Source organism: Geotrypetes seraphini, chromosome 7, assembly GCF_902459505.1.
Source record: "Geotrypetes seraphini chromosome 7, aGeoSer1.1, whole genome shotgun sequence".
In the NCBI taxonomy this organism is placed as follows: Eukaryota; Metazoa; Chordata; class Amphibia; order Gymnophiona; family Dermophiidae; genus Geotrypetes; species Geotrypetes seraphini.
This window is the reverse complement of record NC_047090.1, coordinates 168,142,159-168,160,267: the sequence shown is the minus strand read 5'-3', so window position 1 is coordinate 168,160,267 and position 18,109 is coordinate 168,142,159. Positions and strand designations below refer to the sequence as shown.

The 18,109-nt window shown below is 45.8% G+C and overlaps 1 long non-coding RNA gene across 2 annotated transcripts in view; it reads right to left on the bottom strand.

The window, feature by feature from the left end:
• Positions 1-5,112: 5,112 nt before the first annotated feature.
• Positions 5,113-18,109, bottom strand: part of LOC117364144 — a 36,617-nt gene continuing 23,620 nt past the window's right edge. For both annotated transcript variants that reach the window (XR_004540186.1, XR_004540187.1), the window contains 2 exons: positions 6,542-6,664; positions 5,113-5,242 (listed from right to left, as the gene is read on the bottom strand). This is a non-coding gene — a long non-coding RNA (uncharacterized LOC117364144). The remainder of the gene's footprint in view (positions 5,243-6,541; positions 6,665-18,109) is intronic.

The window sequence follows — 18,109 nt, the reverse complement described above, 5'->3', positions numbered from 1 at the left end:
GTCTTACAACTTTACCAACAACATGGCACTCCAAAATGCTGCCCTACACCCCAAATCGACCGCTTCACTTGCAAGAAGAATAGCGACTATGCTTGCCCTCGGGATGCACCTTCCGCCTTCAGAATGCCCCCAAAAGATATTACTCGCACTACCCACCACGCCTCTGGAGCAAACTATCTGCCCACATAAGATCATTAGAAGGTCTACTGAACTTCAGGAAGGCAATGAAAACCCAACTCTTCCACTGACCCTCTATGAGAGTGTGCCTATTCACATTCCCCAAACCTTCTGACAAAATGCTCCGACCCCCATGTCTTGAGTCTCAAATGCTTTGTGCTTCATGCTATGTCTGACACACCATGTTCCTCCACACTCAGTCATACTTTTCACCATCTTTGTCCTACTATACTATAGCTAGTATTTTAGCCCGTTACATTAATGGGTGCTAGAATATATGTCTGTCTGTCTTTATTTCTGTCTCTCTCTCCCTCCCGCTGTCTTTCTTTCTGTCTGTCTTTGTCCCTGGCCCCCTTTGTCTGTCTGTCTTTCTGTGTATCTCCCTGCCCCTGTGTCTTTCTTCTTTTCTTTCTGTCTCCCTTCCTCCCGCTGTCTGTCTGTCTGTCTTTCTATCTATCTGTCTCTCTCCCTGCCTCCTGTGCAACAGCATTTCTCTCCCACCACTTCCCTGTGCAGCAGCCAAAGCAGCATTCTCTCCCCCTCCATTTCCCTCCCCCACACCACTTCCCTGTGCAGCAGCAGTAGCGTTTCCTCTATCCTCCTTTCCCTTCCCGCGGTCTGTCCGGCTCCCTTAGTCCCTTACCGCCCCCCCCTTCCCTTCCCACGGTCCTGACTACGAGCCTGGCGATTCCAGCAGCGTGTGCAGCAGTCTTCACACGCTGCTTCGGGCCCTTCTACTGCCCTGATTTACTCTGGCACGTCCATGATGACATCATCAGAGACCCGGCAGAGCAAATCAGGGCAGTAGAAGGGCCCGAAGCAGCGTGTGAAGACTGCTGCACACGCTGCTGAAATTGGCAGGTTCATAGTTGGGACCGCAGGAAGGGAAGGGAAGGGGGGGGGCGGCAAAGGATTCGGGTCCCAGGCGGCAGGGTCAGCACAAGAGCCGGGGCAGAAAGTTGCTGGGCTCCTCGGGTCTGTTGCGGAGGCCGGGCCGGCTCCGTTTCTCGGTTCGTCCTGGGGAGGAAGGGGGTGGTGGGGGGGGCAGGAGGCGCTCTTTGTGCGCCAGCCCTTCGGAGGGTGCATGTGAGTAGCCGGGAGGCCTAAGTGGTGACAGGGGCTGCGGCGGCCATCTCCGAGTGACACCAACTCTCTCTTCTCCTTTTCTGTCACTCCCGGACCGCTGCCCCGCGCCCTCTGACGACTATGGTACACTTTTATTTTCCCCCTCTGTGGCTGCCTCTAAATGTCCCGCCGCCGAACGCGCCTGTCACGTCTCTAGCGCACCTTCAGATACGTAGTAAGCGTGCATGCGCACTCTTGCCAGCACATCCCGCCAGATCAGATCTCAGGGAACACGTGGTGAGAGTGCGCATGCGCGTTTAGCATTTTATTATTATAGATATAAGAACATAAGAATAGCCTTACGGGGTCAGACCAATGGCCAATCTAGCCCAGTACCCAGTCTTTATGGAGGCCAATCCAAGTCACAAGTACCTGGCAAAACCCAAATAGTATTGACATTCCATGCCACGGATCCAGGGCAAGCAGTGACTTCTCCATGTCTGTCTCAACAGCAGATTATGGACTTTTCCTCTAGGAACTTGTCCAAACTTTAAAAAAAACAGCTACATTAACCACTTTTACCACACCCTCTAGCAGCAAATTCCGTGGGAGTGTGTGGTACAGTGGTTAGAGCTAAAGCCTCAGCACTCTGAGGTTGTGGGTTCAAATCCCATGCTGCTCTTTGTGACCCTGGGCAAGTCACTTAATCCACCCATTGCCCCAGGTACATTAAATAGAGTGTGATACCACCAGGACAGATAGGGAAATATGCTTGAGTACCTGAATGTAAAACCACTTAGACTATAAGTGGTATATAAATAAAATATTTTCTCCAGATCAGAGAAACTGGGTAAATGCAAGCATATTTCATCTCTATAAGTGAATTTTCTAGACTGAGCACTCATGAGCTAATGCAACATTCATAGTACCTCTATTTTAAGCCTTGGTTTTAAAAATTCAGCTCTCTCACAGTCACAGTCATTTGTCGCACCTCACTCTGTATTTACAAATCACACAGTTTCTACATGAATTCATATTCACATAATTTAGGCTCATTTAGGGTTTTTTTTCCCCTCCGTGAATTTGATGTACAGCTTTTGGATATATCACAGCACTAAGGGCCTCTTCTATCAAAATGCGCTAGCAGTTTTTAGCGCAGGGAGCCGCGTTGAATGGCCCGCGCTGCTCCCAATGCTCATAGGAACTCTATGAGCATCAGGAGCGGCGCGGGCCATTCACCGTGACTCACCGCACTAAAAAAAAAGCTAGCGCAGTTTGATAGAAGAGGCCCTAAATCACTAAAACAACGATGTATCTCTCAACTACCTTCAAAAAGATGTAAACAAGATGGAGTCAGTCCAGAGGAAGGCTACTAGAATGGTCAGAGGTCTTTTGTCATAATGCGCCCGGGGATAGGCAAAGATCTCAATATGTATACTTTGGAGAAAAGGCGGGAGAGGGGAGATCTGATGGAGATGTTTGAATACCTATGTGGCATAAATGCGCATGAGGCAAGTCCCTTTCAGTTGAAAGGAAGCTCTGGAATGAGGGGCATAGGATGAAGGCGAAAGGGAATAGATTCAGAAGTAACCTCAGAAAATATCCACCCAAGCTCAGTGAAAAATGCCATTTAAATCAAGTTTTTTTCTACAGATTTTTAAAGGGCCTATAAAAAAAAATATGCACCTCTACAGGTGCTTTACAGCGCCTAACGTCGCTGTAGGCGTGGCTAATGCTGGAAGCGGCATTAGGCGCCGTAAAGAACCTATGGTGGCACGATTCACACACAGTTCTCGGTAAGAAGCTTAGGCCCCTTCTTATCTTTCAGGAAGGCTCTGAAGACAGTCTTGTTCGCTAAACATTTTGGAAGTTAATTATTCTACCTTTTTCCCAATTAGATTTCTTTTGTTCTGTTCTTTTGCATTACTCTATTCTTAATGTTAACCGAGTCAAGCTCCAAATTGGTTGATGACCTGGTGTATAAACCTAAGTTGCAGTATAGTTTAGTTCAAACTCCTATTATTGACCTACAAGTGCGTTCATTCTGCAGACCCTCAGTATCTCTCCTCTCTTCTCTCTCCTTATACACCTCCCCGAGAACTCCATTCCTCAGACAAATTTGCTTCTCCTCCACTTCCAACTCCAGACTTTGTTCCTTTTGGCTCACTGCCCTGTATTCCTGGAATAAAGTGCCTCAGTCCATTCACCAGGCCCCTTCCCTTATTCAATGAAGGCTGAAAATCCACCTTTTTGAGATGGCCTTCAACTCATAACTCTACGGTCCCTCTGCCCTCTGTTCACATCGAAGGCAGGCACGGGAAATGTAGGCCTGGAAAACCCTGGCCTGCATTTCCGGCACCAAACTTTGCCGGAGGTGCCCTTCTCTAACTGGTGCCGTCGGGCGATGGACACAAGATCGGCAGTCGCTTATAAGGCAGCCACCGACAACAGCATCAGTTAGAGCAGTGGTTCTTAACCTGGGTTCGACCGAACCCCAGGGGTTCGGTGAGTCAGTCTTGCGGGTTCGGCGGAGGTCAAAACACACCTCCGACTCATATAGCGCTTCGGTCACGTTCAATCATCTATCAGTTATTCAGTGATTTTGATCAAGATTGATTGTGTACTCGGTTTCTTGATCTATCAATTAACAGCAGAAGTCACACTGATTTGCAATAAATTTCATTATTATGTTATTATCATTCGAAATATAGGAGAACTTTTTGTTTTCAAAATTGATATTATTTTTTCTCTCACTGTATACCTATGTTTTGAATTTGTAAAAATCATATTTTATTTTTCCAATAAAGAAGGGTTCGGTGAACACGCATATGAAACTGGTGGGGTTCAGTACCTCCAACAAGGTTAAGAGAATCTGGGCCTTATCCAGAAAAGCACAAGGAGCGGCCGTGGGGATCAAACCTAGTTTCCCCAGTTTTCACGGCCACTGCAGCAATCAATCCATCCATTCCGGTTATACTTACAGAAAGGTGGTACACTTCTCCCTCCCTATTCGCGGGGGTTAGGGGCAGAGCCGGCCCGCGAATAGGGAAAAATTGCGAATAACTTTTGGCTCTATCCCACCCCCGGACCTTACCTGGTGGTCTAGCGGTGACGCGGGGCAGGAGCGATCTTCCTACCCTCCTGCCCCATGCAGAGCTGTGCTGCTGAGTTCCCGTGGTCTCACGAGACTACAACAGGAACTCCCTGTTGTAGTCTCGTGAGACCACGGGAACTCACAGCACGGCTCTGCACAGGGCAGGAGTGTAGGAAAATTGCTCCTGCCCCGCGTCACCGCTAGACCACCAGGTAAGGTCCATGCTACGATCGCCCCCACGCCATTTCCGATCACCCCCCTCCGCCTCCGATCGCCCCCCGCCGCCTCTGATTGCCTCCCTCCGTCTCCGATCGCCTCCCTCCAAGTCCCGGGGCCATTTTTATTTTTCGATGCCAATAAGGGATTCTCGGGGAGGGGGGCCTGGGGAAAAAAAACACGGATAATCAAAACCGCAAACATCGAAACCGCGAATAGGGAGGGGAAGTATCTGCAATAGATACTAATATACAACACTGTGGGTATGGGCTGTTGTTAACAAATGAAAATGAGCAAAAAAACCCCCAAAAAACCCGCACAACATTTTGAGGCCCTTTTTCTTAGCTGCGCTTGCATCTGGGCTTAATGTGCTCTTTCTCTCATCAACACCACTTCCTTATTCTGGTTCAGGCTATAATTTTAGCACATTTAGATTCTGCCAACTCTCTTTACATAGGGTTGAGTAAATACAATCTGAAAAGACTACAGCTTATTCAGAATACGGCTGGAAAATTGATTTTTAGAAAAAAATAAATACAATCATGTTACCCCATTGTTGAGGGTGCTCCATTGGCTCCCCATATACTTGGAGAGTTCAATTTAAGTGTGCCAATGTTGTCTTCAAGAGTTTACATGGAATTTTCTCTCCACTGCCCTCTTTTTCTTTCAATTCTCGTCATTTCCGGTCCACTAGGAACACACATAAATTTAAATTAATCTTACCTTCTGTAAGAGGGATTAAAACTTTAGGTATGTTTTCTCATTCTCTGGCTTTTTCTATGGTAAAAATATGGAATGACCTTCCTTCAATTATCAAAACATCGTTTTCTCTGACATTTTATAGAAAAACTCTGAAAACATATTTGTTTCAGAAATTTTTAACTGATCGTTGAAAGGGAAAACTTTTAAGTATTTTATATTTAAGGATAGAATTATTTTATTTCCGCTCTATTAATGTATTCTATTTTAAACTTTGTTAACCAGTTCGAGTCCCTTATGGGAATGACCCGGTATATAAAATAAAGGATTAGATTAGATTTTACCACCTACTAAGTCCAGCTTCTCGTAATATTCTCGCAAATGTTGGATCTAAATTTGTTTTATGATAAACATTCTTATCTGTCCACTGATTTTCAATTTCTTTATGATAATCTATTGTAATTTGAACTACTACTGCTCCTCCTTTATCTGCTCTCCGTATGATGATCTCCGGATCATAACTTAAGTTTCTTATAGCTGATCTTTCTTCAAGTTCTGATATCTCTGTAAGTTCTTGTTTTTATTCTTCTCTATTTCTTTAACAACGCATTCTTTGACAATCTCGATATTTTCATCTAATGGAGTAGGAGGATACCATTTAGATTTCGGATTTAAAATAGTACGATCTACTTGATCTTCGTTACTGAAAAAGAATGTTCTCAAATGTAGTTTTCTAATGAATTTTTCCAAATCAATTTTAAATTGAAAATCATCAAAAGACTTAGTAGGGGCGAAGGAGAGACCCTTAGAAAGGACTGATATTTCCGTATGAGACAGGTTTTTATTAGAAATATTCACTACCACTCCGTTTGCTTTGTTTGTGATCTGGTCATTGGTTTTATATATAATTCTTGGCAGATCACATTCTAATGTTTTCTTTACTATGAGTACATGAGCACCTGCATGGAATTAACACAGGAACATTTACTGCCTCCGGTTTAAGATACACTTAGTGCTTCCATATTAACTGTGCATTAACCAATTAGCTCACATTAAGTACAATGCACTAGCTCGGGGTACGCAATTCCGGTCCTCGAGAGCCACAGGCAGATCAGACTTCCAGGATATCCACAATGACTATGTATGAGATGGATTTGCACATACGAGGCGCCTAGAAAACATGGCGCCGGAATCGCGTCTACACAGATGTCTAACGGTGCTGAATATCAAAAGAGTCATTGGTCATTGGTTACGGGCAGGACTGATATTGTTAATATTTCCAGCACCTACCTTTGACACAGGTTGCGATTCTGAAAACGGCGCCGAAATCTGCATGACATGCAACCAGTGTCGTTTGTTTTTTTCAGGCACCTGGCAATTGTTGCTTTTAAAATCCGGGCCGTACAGCTTGTTCTAAAATACAAGAGAAATGGGAAACCTTGTGACCTTTACACAGCCTGAGCATCCATTATGCAAGCTAAAATATTCAAACTTTGAACAGGGAAAACAAGGGACATGGATGTCATTGTGACAGCATAGGAACATCTGTGATATAAAATGCCAACAAAGCACACACAGAGTAGAGAAGTAGTCTGATGGTTAGAGCAATGGGTTGCGAACAATGAGACTTCGGGATTCTAGTTCAAATCCCACCACTTTTTGTGATTTTTTTTTTTTTTTTTCTTCTTAAATTGTGAGTCCTCCAGAGACAGAAAAATGTACATCTCGTCAATAGCCTTCAGGCTTGAAGGAGGTAAATAAACCAAAAACACATTTAGGGCAAGATTCTATAAAAGTCACCGAAAGTTAGAACATAAACATAACATAAGAAGTGCCATCTCCGGAACAGACCCTAGGTCCATCAAGTCCGGCGATCCGCACACACGGAGGCCCCGCCAGGTGTACCCTGGCATAGTTTTAGTCCCCATATCACTCTAAGCTTTTCATAAGGAGATGTGCATCTAGCTTACCCTTACCTATGTCACTTTATGCCACTCATAAGGAGATGTACATCTAGCTTACCCTTAAATCCTAGAACGGTGGATTCCGCAATTACGTCTTCTGGGAGAGCATTCCAGGTATCCACCACTCATTGCGTGAAGCAGAACTTCCTGATATTTGTCCTGAACTTGTCCATGTCCTCTTGTCCGTGTCACATTGGACATTGTAAATAATTTTTTTTCCTGCTCTATTTTGTCGATTCCTTTCAGTATTTTGAAAGTAGCCGCCCTATTTCCACCTAACTTAATTGGGTTTAAGTGGCACGATAAGGATCACACCTATTAAAACCCAATTAAACCCTTGTAAAAAAAGAAAAAAGAGGCCTTTGGGACCAGCGCCTAGGTCCCTGGCAGCTAGTGGTGCATAGTGATGCTGAAGCCTGTACATGGGTGTGGTAAGGGCCATTGCTAGACTTCGGCATCACTATGCTCCGTTTGCCATGATTCAGGAAGGACTAGGGTTACCAGACATCTAGAGAAAACCTGGATATGTCTGGGCTTCCGTATGGACTTTCCAAAACCCGGTGTTTGTCCGGGTTTTGGATAGCCCCTATAAACTCCGGCCGCATCTGGAGGGCCTCTGAGCATGCGCGGATGATGTCACACGCATTTGCGCATGCTCCACGCCCTCTAGACGCGGTCAGCGCTCATCGCAAAGAGAGAAGGCTTTCTGGGGGCAGGGCTGGAGCAGAATGGGGCGGGGCTGGAGGCGGAATGAGGCGGGGTCATGTGTCCATGGTTTTCATTTTTTTTTAATATGGTAACCCTAGGAAGGACCCCAGGCACCGGATATGTAGGCCTGCGAAACACTGGCCTACATTTCTGGTTTTCTGGTGCCTTGGGAGCCACGATTCTGGAAGCGGTACCTGTCAGTGAATGATACTTGGCAGGCACTGCTTACAGAATCACGGCCTCAGTACCACAAACATTCATAGGTCTGTCCAAAAAACATTCTATTTATTTTTTGTGCCCTGGATATTGTGATAAGCAGACTATGCCTGCTAGGAGTGTCCCTAGTACAGGTCCCAGTGCAAATCCAGACCCTGCCCATAATCTGTCATTCCCCATTTTCTGCCTCTCAGACCGAATTTCCTTCTAGGGCCTGTAGAGGGAGTAAAAGAGCAGCAGTGCTAGGTTCTCATCCCCCTCCAGGTCACAAGGTGAATCACCGGAAATCCTTTCCATCTGAAGGTTGGGGGCGGGGCTGCAAGCTGATCTCCCTGAAGACTAGCTTCTAGAAAATCAGAAGAGTGAGGAACAGCAAGAGAAGGTCACAAGGCTCAGGGCTGGGAGCTCCTGATAGCAGTCAAGCTCCTGAGGCCATGGAGTTTGTAGAAGCTGGAGAAGAATCACCTTCCAGTCTGAATGAGGAACCATGTGATATGGAGTTGGAAACAAGCCCTGAAGCTAGTGTTGGGCTGACTCCCGAGAATGCTCCTGTGGAGGTTTGCCTCATAAAAGCAAGTATTTGAATGTTGCTGAAGTTGAGGTCAAGTTTGTTTTGACTAACTTTTCTCAGACTGAATAATTCTAACTCATGTTAAAGAGTGGATTTTCACTATGCTGAATTAAGCAAGGACTTTTATTTTGAAGTTTTGTTTTTCCAGTTTTGGAAGCTTAATTGCGCTTTCCCTTTTGAGTTCCCTTTTGAGTACTATGGTATGCTAAGACAATGGGGTTAGCCCTGTGTTAAGTGGTGGGATAGCGGGCCTAATTTCTGGCGATTCAAGACCACATGGTGCACACTGTCTTTCCAGCCTTCAGTCACTGAAGAAGCCAGTATTTTTGCACTGACTTGTAGCTTTGTTTTGGTAGAAAAGTTTTTCCTTTCTTTTGGTAATGAACTCCACCTGGACTATGATTTAAATGAGAACTTATCTCAGAGGAAGAGAGTTTTGTTTAAGTTTGGACTCTTTTTGGTTTCTCAACCAGAGACTGTTTATTGAACATTGTGTTTACCTTGTATGGGAAGCCCGTTGGCTTTGCCATTTCAATCCTGACAAACAAGTTACTGCTTTTCTTTTGTTTGAACAATTAAAATATAATCCTTTCTTTGACACCGAACCTATAGTTTTGGATGGTATCCCTTTCACTGAACGCTGAAAGAACATATCCTTGTGAAGTCCGCAGCGACTCACAAGAGTTTAATTGTGGCCAGTGATCCCAGGTCTGGAGCTTGCCGGCTACAATATACATTACTGCAGAATAATATCCAAATCATAAGTCCACCATAGTCCCATCTAAATCACACCTCTAACACGCCCTTTGAGATTTAGACAAACTGCAAGAAAAAAACCATAATAAAACAAGTCTTGAAACTAGCAATTTAGATGTTTAAAAAAAAAATAAAAGTCCACCTGCTGCTTTGTGTCATTTAAAAAAAATGCTTTTCTGTATTGATAATAAGCACCATGGTGTCAAAGGCAATATCTGTGCGTTTCCCCACGTATGCAGAGGGAAGAAACTATTCTATAAAACCACAAACTAACAAAAATTGACAGAAATCAGCAGCTTCTTCATCCAAGCACCATGCTTATACATGTTCAGGCTGATTTTTGTCATTTGCAAATATCAGTACCCGTATAAGAGTTGCTGATTGAAACGTAAACCTCGTAAAGGCATTTTTTTTTTACATTTTATAGATGATAAAAATTACCAGAGGAAGAAGCAATGTAGTCCCTCAATCACTCTGTTCTAGCCATGGCTGAAATGAAAGGGATTTAAATACCACCTTTTTGTAGTTTTCCAAACCACACTCAAGCATTTTCCCTATCTGTCCTGGTGGGCTCACAATCTATCTAATGTACCTGGGGCAGTGGAGGATTAAGGGTTAGGTTCACTAAGCAAACCGATCGTGCACCGCTCGGTTTGAGCTCACTTTCCGACTCCGGTTCGATTCACTAACCTTCCTCCAGACCCCAATCCGCACTCGATCCGGTCTGCGCATGCAAAGGAGTAAAAAGGCATGTCAATTTCTTTAACGCGTCGATTCATGAAACCAGTTCGTCCAAACCGACTGGCCTTTCCTGTCCAAAAAGTTACGACTGCTGAGGACCAGTCGTTTACATCCTCGCCGGCTATTTCTGCCTAGCAACTGACGCTTGCATGTTAAGAACCCCATTAAAAATATATATCTTCCCCTACAAAAATCCAAAATATATCTAAACTTTTAAATATATGTGAACTTTTATGTACATAAGCGTTAGAAATATATTTTTTTCTTTTTTTGGAATGCGCATAGCGAGTGTGGGAGTGAATCTCAGATTTGTAATGCGCATGGCGAGAAAATTGCGGATTAACCCCGTGCTCTCCTGGCGCATTGTACATTGTACATTAGATACATTTTGAGCCCACCAGGACAGATAGGGAAAATGCTTGAGTACCTGATTGTTAAACCACTTAGATAACCTTGATAGGCGGTATATTAAAAAAAAAAAAAAAAAAAAAAAACCTAGGGACACTTCTTAGATTTCAAATATCAATGGCAAATAACAAAAAAAAAAAATCCAAAATCAAATAAAACTTTTATGAGCCAGCTACCCTCCCCCCTTCCTTCCAGCTGGATTGTCACGTGCATGTGACGTCAGGGTGTCGCTAGTGGTTGCTACGTGCTTCACGGCCGAGAGAGCCGCACAGCCTCCTGGGATTCGTAGGCTGTATATAACAGCGCGTGATCCCAGCGCATTCAACAGCTGTTAACTGTTGTGCCTTCTAGCAACTTAGTACTTTTCCAGAGAGAAATGGACGGCGCTCGTCGGCTACACTATCTGCTTCTTTCGGAACACTAGTATGCCGAGGAAAATGAGGCTACAGCTAGAGAAATGAGATCCATTAAAAAAGGACAAACTCAAAGAATTCAACAGCTCACTCACAAACCTCCGATGCTAAAAATTTTCAAAAAGCTACGGTCACGGCTTGTACAGCTTGCAACAGTACTTCAGAAAAATAACGGTTGGTAAGAAGACTTCCTTATATTACCTTTTTTGCGACAACAATGCTTTGCAGTAGGCGCATTCGGAGACCGCTAATGACGTCTGTGATTAAGCCACGCCCCATTTCTATGCAGTGAAGTTCTAAAGAGCTAGCGAATGTGTTATGAGCTTCAAAACCAACAAGGATACAATGCCTAAGCCCTTGTGCCTAAGGCCCCGCCCACAGAGGGGGGCCTAAGGCAACTGGGCCAATTCTGGTTGGCCCAGGTGCCTAAGGCCCCTCCTGTGGGTGGGGCTTGAGGTGCCTAGGCCAATCAGGCCCGAAGGTCCGCCATTCTGTGGATGGAGGACCTGCCAGACGGATGGGCTTGGGACCCGTCCGTCCGTCCAACTTTTATAAGGTAAAGGTGAGATGTCGCTGGTGGGGATGGGGTGTCACAGGGTCGATGGGTGGAGGGGTGTTCAGGGGGACGATTGGGGGTTTGGGGGTGGTCGTTGGGGGCTGCATTGGGGCAGGAGGGCCTGGGATCCCTCTTGCCCTTATCTTAGTGGGGGTAGGGGGTAGGGGGGTCACCATGCCAGGAGGGGTTGGGCTCCCTCCTACCCAATCTTGTCGGAGGGTGGGGTGAATTGCGGCAGGAGAGATTGGCTATCTCTCCTGCCGCAATAGCGATCCCAAGTGCTGCAGTTGATGGCACTTCAGGATCGTTATCGCGGCAGGGGAGATGAGCCATTTCTCCTGCTGCGATGGTTGTGGTGGGGGGTGGGCAGGTTTTCGGGGCCACTGAGCTCATCGCTGTAGCCGCGATCAGCTCAGCGGCCCCTTTTTCGGCACTTATACCTGTTTTGACTTGGTCTAAGTCAAAACGTATAAGTGCTGACAAGGCAACCTGCCTAAACTTTTGGTTATCCTTACTGTACGCCTATGTATAGGTTGGCCCACTCCCGCCCTTTTCCCTTCTCTAAAAATGCCTCTTTTCACTCTATGCGTTTAGAGGCAAGGTAAAGGCCTAAGCTGGTTTTAGATACGTCTAAAACCAGCTTTGGTTATGGGTACTTGGACTATCAGGCTTTTTGATTGTCCAAGTACCCATTTAAGCCACTTTGTAGACTTTTATTATTATTATTATGAGTTCTAGACATAACGTGACCATTTATTTTTTTTCCTCAAAAGGGGACATCTACTAATTTTCAGCTCCGCCCCTAATCCAGCCCTAACCCTGCCCTAACCCCACCCCCAATCCCACCCTAACCCCACCCCCAATTTCTTCCATTCATTTTTCACATACACACAATATCTTATTAATTCATAATGGTAACCATAAAATTAAAAAAAAAAAACACAAAGCACACTGTATGCAGAGAAAATGTTAATTATCATTTATATTTGTTTTATTTTTCAAAGAGATCAAGGCAGATGACTTTAAAATATGCAATGTCACCTCAGTAACAACTATAGAAAAATAGACAAATATAGCGCAAAATATAGGCAGCAGATATAAATTCTCAAAACTGACACATTTTGATCACTAAATTGAAAATAAAATCATTTTTCTTACCTTTGTCTGGTGATTTCATGAGTCTCTGGTTGAACTTCTGACTGTGCATCCAATATTTCTTTCTTTCTTTCTTTCTTCACTCAGGCCCCCAACAATTGTCCCCTTCTATTCCCTCCCTCCTTCCTATGCCCCGAGTTTGTGCCCCCTTCCCCTTACTGCCTTCCCGCATTCGTCCCCTTGTTGAACTGCTCCTTTGTCCCCAGCAGCACTTCTTGCATTACTGTGTCCAATATCCCCCACACTGCATCCCCTTTTTTCCCTCTCCACCACCTTATGAAAACTCATCTCAGCCTTCTCCCCCTCCCTGCCTCCAGCACTTGTCCAATCCCCACCTTGCATCCCCTCTCTTCTTATGGACTCTTTGAACTGCTCCGACCTTGCTCCTTGCTCCAGCACTCCTGCATAGCACAGCACTCCTGGACAGCCCGGCCCAAGCAGCTTCGAAATGCTGCACGTGGCTTACCCACAAGCCTTTCTCTGACATGAACTCTGCCCCTTTCTCTCCTTCCTTCCTTCCTCCCTCCTTCCTATGTCCCTCTCACTGCCGTCCAGCCTTTCTCCCACCCCATCCCCCAAAGCCATCCAGCCAGCCTACCTCCTTGCCTCCCTGCTGCAGCGAAGCCAGCCAGCCTGTCTGCCTCCCTCCCTTTGAAGCCTGGCCTACCGCCGATTCTTCTGCTCCCCCTACCCGGTCCACTGCCGCCGCCACCCGATGCTGCTTCCCACCTGCCACCGCAACAACCACAGGAAAAGCATGTCCAGGCGCTGGCCCAGAAGCCCGGGCCTGGAACTTCTTCTCTGATGTAAGAATTGACGTTGGGGAAAAGGTTTCTGGGCCGGCGCCTAGACATGCCTTTCCTGCGGTTGGATTGCGGCAGCGGGAGGGGAAGCAGGGTCAGAGCCCATTCTCCCGCAGTCACCTGTCCCGTTGTCCCCACACACAGCTTCGGGACGCCGTCTCTGAAAACGGGACATTTCGGCGTCCCAAAGCTGTGCGAGAGGACAACGGGACAGAGGATCTCAAAGTGAGACATATGATCACCTTACCCATACATTGCATATTTACACTGTAAAATTAGCATTTACAGGTATATTGAAAACACACAAAAAAATGCACACCCACTGCAGATAAATATAGCAATAAAGGAGAAGTGATGGGATAAAGGGGAAGTTTATATCAAAGGTAAAACAAACAAGAATAAGAAAACCATATATAAAAATCAGAGATAACTGGTGATAGCCCAAAAGCCAGTGGCATAAAATCAGGTCTGCTGAAACCAAATCTGCAAAACTGAAAATATAAGCGTCAGACAAACATAAATAATAGAAGATAAAACTGAAGAAAAAAAAAAAAAAGATTCCTCATATCCCAGGAAGGTTAACATTTTTCTTGCAACGTGTAAGACTTTAGAATGATCCAAAAGGATGCACATCTAGGGGGAAATTCTATAACTAGAGCCTAAACTTAGGCGTCAGTAAGCGCCCTGCCAATGCCTAGGTAATTGAAAAATGCAGTCAGGAACAGCAGTGTTGAAGCGCCTATTGTCTACTAAATAAAAGGTGGCTAAAATGGCCGCTGCAATCATGGATAAGTAGCTGCTGTAGGCTCTGGAACACCAAAGTAGGCATGGCCAACGCCGGAAGTCCCATTGGGCTAGAGCAGGTACCCAGCCACGATTCATGCCAAGATAGGCAGCTGCAATGCGGGCCTGGAATACCCTGGCCGACATTTCAGCCGCCTATCTTTGCCGCTAGACTGCAGCAGCCGATCGCGGCAGGGGAATTCTCCCCCTCCCCCATCAGTTGAGCGGCAGGGACTCCCCAAAGCTGTGATTCTGTAACCGGTACCCAAGTTGGATTGCCTGTCAATTATTCAAGGGGCCAGTTACAGAATCGCAGCTTTGGGGAGTCCCTGCCGCTCAGCTGATGGGGACGGGGGGAATTCCCCAGCCGCGATCGCCTGCTGCGTTCTAGCAGTAAAAATAAGTGGTTGAAATGTAGGCCAGGGTTTTCCGGACCTACATGTTAGCTGCCTATCTTGACTGAATAGGCGCAATTTTGTAACTGGTGCCCTTGAATGATTGACAGGCGATCAGCGACCACTTTTATGGTGGCCGCCAACTTGGGCGCCATTTACAGAATCCGACCCATACATTATATTGCAGCTATTTCCAGTTTTTGATCTGGGCTCCTTCCAAGTATTCCGAAAGCATCTGAAAACTTGGCTATTCTCAAAAAGGTAAATCTCGCTACCCTCTTTATAATCATTAATTCTTATTTGTTTTTCCTTCCTTATATTAAATTTCCTGTAAACCGTGCTGAGCTCTATCTTTATGGAGAGGATGCGGTATATAAACTTAAGGTTTAGTTTAGTTTAGTTTAGTTTAGTTTTGATATCCTTTTGATGCCAGAATTGTATTTTGACTATTTTTACCTTTGCAATTAAATATAGAAACATAGAAACATTGAAATAGACGGCAGATAAGGGCTACGGCCCATCTAGTCTGCCCACCTAATCATCTCCCCTACCTTTTTATGTGAATAGATCCCACGTATCTATTCCATTTGGCCTTAAAATCAGGCACGCTGCTGGCCTCAATAACCTGAAGTGGAAGACTATTCCAGCGATCAACCACCCTTTCAGTGAAAAAGAATTTCCTGGTGTCCCCGTGCAGTTTCCCGCCCCTGATTTTCCACGGATGCCCCCTTGTTGCCGTAGGACCCTTGAAAAGGAAGATATCTTCTTCCACCTCAATGCGGCCCGTGAGATACTTGAATATCTCGATCATGTCACCCCTCTCTCTGCATTCCTCGAGTGAGTATAGCTGTAATTTATCCAGCCGTTCCTCGTACGGGAGATCCTTGAGTCCCGAGACCATCCGGGTGACCATTCTCTGGACCGACTCCAGTTTCAGCACATCCTTACGGTAATGCGGTCTCCAGAATTGCACACAGTATTCCAGGTGGGATCTCACCATGGATCTATACAATGACATAATGACTTCAGGCTTACATCTGATGAAGCTCTTGCTATGGCAACCTATGATTTGCCTTGCCTTGGATGAAGCTTGCTCCACTTGATTGGCAGTCTTCATGTTCTCACTAACGATCACCCCTAAGTCTCGTTCTGCTACAGTTCTTGTTAGGATCTCACCATTAAGGTTGTAAGTCTTGCATGGCTTTTGGCTGCCCAGGTGCATGACTTTGCATTTTTTGACATTGAAGTTGAGTTGCCAGGACCTAGACCAGCGCTCCAGTAGGAGTAGGTCGTGCATCATGTTGTCGGGCATAGAATTTATGTCTGTTGTGCTTTTGCTCACTACATTGCTTAGTTTGGTGTCATCGGCGAATAATGTTATTTTACCTCGCAGCCCTTCTGCCAAGTCTCTTATAAAGATGTTGAATAGGATCGGGCCCAGGACCGAGCCCTGCGGCACTCCACTGATTACCTCCGTCATTTTGGAGGGGGTGTCGTTCACCACCACCCTCTGAAGCCTACCTCCAAGCCAGTTCCCAACCCATTTTGTCAATGTGTTGCCCAATCCTATAGAACTCATCTTGCTCAGCAACCTGCGGTGTGGTACGCTATCGAATGCTTTACTGAAGTCCAGGTATACAATATCCAGGGACTCCCCAGCATCCAACTTCCTTGTCACCCAGTCAAAGAAGCTGATCAGGTTGGATTGGCAGGATCTCCCCTTTGTAAATCCATGTTGACGGGGATCCCGTAGATTCTCTTCGTTCAGGATCGTATCCAATTGGCGTTTGATTAGAGTTTCCATTAGTTTGCTCACTGTTGATGTGAGACTCACCGGTCTGTAGTTTGCTGTCTCCATCTTGGAGCCTTTCTTGTGGAGTGGAATGGCATTAGCCATCTTCCAGTCCAACGGGACGTTACCCGTACTAAGGGAAAGATTGAAGAGTGCGTATAGCGGTTCCGCCAAGACATCACACAACTCCCTGAGCACCCTGGGGTGTAGGTTGTCAGGCCCCATTGCCTTGTTAACCTTAAGCTTTGACAGCTCGCAGTAGACACCGCTGGGTGTAAACTCAAAATTACTAAACGGGTCAACTGCGTCAACCCTTGTCTGTAGCTGAGGGCCGAGTCCCGGCACCTCGCGGGTGAAGACTGAGCAGAAGTATTCATTTAACAGTTGGGCTTTTTCCGAGTCCGTTTCTACATAGTCCCCGTCTAGTTTCCTAAGACGTACTATCCCGCCTGAGTTCTTATTTCTGTCACTGATATACCTGAAGAAGGCTTTATCTCCTTTCTGGATGTTCTACAGTGAACTGACAAGGCTCAAGGAGAACAAGGCCATGGGACCGGACAATTTACACCCAAGAGTGCTTAGAGAATTGAGAGATGTTCTGGCGGAACCGTTGGCCGTGCTCTTCAATCTCTCACTAAGCACGGGGAAAGTTCCGTTGGACTGGAAAACAGCCAACGTCATTCCTCTGCATAAAAAGGGTTGCAAGGCTAAGGCTGCGAACTATAGACCGGTGAGTCTCACTTCAATAGTGTGTAAACTCATGGAAACACTAATTAAGCATAAATTAGATACGGTCTTGAAAGAGGGGAATCTCCGGAACCCCAGTCAACATGGATTCACCAAGGGTAGGTCCTGCCAGTCCAATCTTATCAGCTTCTTTGACTGGGTAACAAGAAGGCTGGACTCGGGAGAGTCCTTAGACGTCGTATACCTTGACTTCAGCAAGGCTTTTGACAGCGTCCCGCACCGCAGACTGCTGAACAAGATGGAATCGATGGGGTTAGGAGTAACACTAACTGCATGGGTTAAAGATTGGCTAAGTGGCAGACTTCAGAGGGTGATGGTTAACGGTACCCTTTCCAAAACGTCGGAAGTGACCAGCGGAGTGCCGCAGGGCTCAGTCCTGGGTCCACTCCTCTTCAACATATTCATTAGGGATTTGACTCAAGGGCTTCAAGGTAAGGTAACCTTATTCGCTGATGACGCCAAACTATGCAATATCATAAACGGCTACAATCTGCAGGATACTATGGAACAGGACCTCCGTACTTTAGAAAGTTGGTCCTCTGTCTGGCAGCTGGGCTTCAACGCCAAGAAATGTAAGGTCATGCATCTCGGAAATGGAAATCCATGCAGAACTTACACCTTGAATGGAGAAACTTTAACCAAGACTACGGCAGAACGAGACTTGGGAGTGATCATTAGTGCAGACATGAAGACTGCTACTCAAGTGGAGAAGGCTTCATCTAAGGCACGGCAGATGATGAGTTGTATCAAGAGAAGTTTCGTCAACAGGAAGCCTGAGGTCATGATGCCATTATACAGAGCCATGGTGAGACCTCATCTAGAATACTGTGTGCAATTTTGGAGGCCACAT